At 44.6% G+C, this 3,115-nt stretch overlaps 1 protein-coding gene across 3 annotated transcripts in view; it reads left to right on the top strand.

Moving 5' to 3' along the window:
• tyw1 (tRNA-yW synthesizing protein 1 homolog (S. cerevisiae)) overlaps positions 1-3,115 on the top strand; it is a 49,947-nt gene that overhangs the window by 25,632 nt on the left and 21,200 nt on the right. The gene's annotated exons all lie outside the window — the stretch shown is intronic.

Raw genomic sequence — 3,115 nt, 5'->3', positions numbered from 1 at the left:
GCAGAGCCCACCGTGATTGGGAGACTTTGGGCAGGTGGGGGGGGTGGGGGGCGGGGGGGGGGGTGCAATGTTAGTGACCTTTCAGTGGCACAGAGTGAGAAAACAAGCCCGAGTTTCCAGAACACCTTTTCTTATGGAAGAAGTTCCCCTTATCATCCATAAGTGGAAAGCATCATCTTGATAGTCGGAGGTACTGATGGTGGGTTTTTGACATGAATGAGTCACTGGCTTTGTTTGAGTCTGTTGTGTCTGGTCGTTGGTAAGCAGAGGAGGGATGCTGCTCACCACCAGAGCTAGTTAGTTCTGATCAACTCAACTCCAACCAAACCTCTCTAGGTTCGGAGGATTGGTGATGTTTTTATGTGATTTAATCTTTAAATACAATAAACTTGAAGACGTACTGAAGCTTTACCGCAACAGAAGATCTTGACAACACAAGTTAATTTCTTGGTAAACTGTGAATAAAAATATGCATCTGCTGTGATTTTGAACAAAAGTGGCCTCTTATCTCCAACTCGCTGTCAGACTGTTGCAAGTGGCAGATTCTTGCCTCCTGTGTGGAGTGAATCAGAGCAGCTGATGAAAAGGCCGATTGAGTCCTCCCAGAAGGCACAGATTGAGATGTCCTCTATGTTTACCAAATGTCTTTGCGATGGCGGCAAGATGGCAGTGAATGGCGGAGCAGATCAAACCTTTAACACTTTAGACAACGGTGGAAGAGTGGCTTCTTAGGGATTCTTTTAACAGTTTGGCTTTATACTGCGGTGCCACTGCCACCACTGAAAGAATGGAAACATCCAGAGTTGTACAGTTCTTTTAAGTGTGTAAAAGTGCATCCAATAACCTTGCGATCATTGCCATCATTCATGAGCAGAGGGAAAGTCCAGTATCTCAGCCTGAATCTAACCAGCAGACCCCCTGTGTAAATCCATTCTCTCTGTTAGTGGGTTTCCTAAAAAAGTGAGGAAAAAAAGAGTGCTTGGGTGCACCGTTAAATTGACCTTGAGAAAGACGTGGACTGAGGAGTTCCTCAGACGGGAACCTGTGTTACACCTTTCTGTAATGGGCCGGCTTCCTCTTGTTACACGCTTTAGCACACTATGGACGAATTCATCACCGCTCGGCTTGAGGTGTCGGAGAGAGGCGGCGCGGCCCGAAGGCGAATCGCCTGGCGGTGGATCGCTGCACTCTCGATTGCATCAAAATCACCGTTTTCACCACTCGAGCAAACATCAATGTGAGGGAGCTAAATAACCACGTTACAGTTAAAGGAATCAATGGCGTTGTGATGAATTCTACAGTTATGACGTGAAGATGATCCAGTTCTGTCAGCGCTGCGTCACATCCTGTCAACTTTAAGGTCGTTACAGTGAAGGATCCAGTCATCAGACCCTAAACAGTTTGCATACAGCCTCCTCAAGCTAGGCTATAATGAGTGTAAGTTACATTAAATGCTAAATAAATTCGGAGCAAGCATCTTACAGTGTTTCTCAACTTCTCTATCGGACCATATTTAAGCCTCCATTCAAACAACAGCCGTTAACATCAGACATGTCTAATGTAGGATGTTGGTGATTGTGGGGACGTTGGTGTAACTTTAACCCTCACTGGTTAAGTGACTCGAGGTTCATCCAGTCGAGGGCAGACCGGTGACGGCAAAGTCCTTCTGGACCGGGGACACTTCTGCCCGCTGGCACATTCACTGCACACTCACTGGAATCTCATTATTTCCAATGCTGACAGTTCAAGGAGCCGTCAATCTCAAGAATTGCTTTTATAATTGCTGTCAAACAAACAAATGTCTAATTTGTCGTTAACTTTCACGGTTTTCTTTTTTTCTTTTTACTCTCCCGGTTTCATAATTCTCCCATATTTCACCCGATTTTATGACAAACTTTCACAGCGTTCTTACTTTTCATTATCTCAACCTGTTCCTTTCACTTTACAGAGTGTATAATCCCTTCTGTTTCCACCCGGCTCGCCTCGGGGGGGAGATGGAGAGAGAGATGGAGAGTGATAAGAGAATGAAAAACTCAATGCAGGGGCAAGAAATGAATAAATGGAAACTGGTCAATATTAATGTATGCCAGAGATTCACACCAGAGGGCTGAATCACTCTGTAATTTATCCTGAGAGAATTAAAAGTAAAATAAAAAGTATTTAACATTAAAATGCTGTTGCATACCACATGTACCGAGGAGGATGACGCCAAAGTTACAAACTCTGTATTGCGAAAATGTCAGCGACAACATTCATAAGCACGGATCTCAGTCATCTACTACAGGTTCATTCAGATAATTATTATAATAAGGATATTAGATAATGTTATGTATATTCTTTTAGTGTGATGCCTTTAAAGAGTGATGATTTGAGTAGTTTTGGCTTTTGATCCTTTGTTGTGAGCTCTTCCTATTGATGTCACTAATAGAGCTTCGTGGTTGTTGGATGGACATGAGTCAGCAGAGTCACGGTTAATTTAAAGGTGGTAGGACACGGTTTGACCCTCAGCATGTTCAGGTATGGATGGAATACAATGGAGAGCAATGCTTTAAATGTTGTATCTTAGAGCTAACGTGTGCTGAACAAACCCTTGAGTCATTACAGTTTTATAGACAAACGTTTTTAATTGACACTTTAAAAACACTAACTCAGACGTATGTGGTTATTTAGCATTATGAAAGAGGGTTGTACGTATACGAGTCAGTCTGACAACATGGTTTCCCTGTGTGCAACTTCCCCGTTTCCAAAAATAAACTTTCCCTTTCTGTCCCCCCCCCCCGTCCGTCTCCATATCTCTGTGTCCTAAGTCTCCATTTCACGGTGGGCTCTGCCTCCATCCTTTCCTTAGCGCTCATCCCTCTCTGTTCTCCTCCACCTGGCCTCCCCGACAGTGCGCAGGGGGGATTTGATGGAGTTGTGCCTCGGTGTTGGATTTGGAATCGAGGCAGCCTGAAATACCTCACCTCCCTGCTGCCACTGGCCAATTATCCCCTCCCCTACTGGGCTGAAAGGACCTAGTGTTACAGATAACCTTCTGGTGAGAGCGTGAGGAAATGAGCCAAAGAGTGCTCTCTCTCTCTCTCTCTCTCTCTCTCTCTCTCTCTCTCTCTCTCTC

The sequence above is a fragment of the Anarrhichthys ocellatus genome, unplaced genomic scaffold, assembly GCF_004355925.1.
Source record: "Anarrhichthys ocellatus isolate YVR2014 unplaced genomic scaffold, GSC_Weel_1.0 scaffold29, whole genome shotgun sequence".
In the NCBI taxonomy this organism is placed as follows: Eukaryota; Metazoa; Chordata; class Actinopteri; order Perciformes; family Anarhichadidae; genus Anarrhichthys; species Anarrhichthys ocellatus.
Note: the sequence above shows the minus strand (reverse complement) of the source record. Positions and strands in the feature narration are given on the sequence as shown.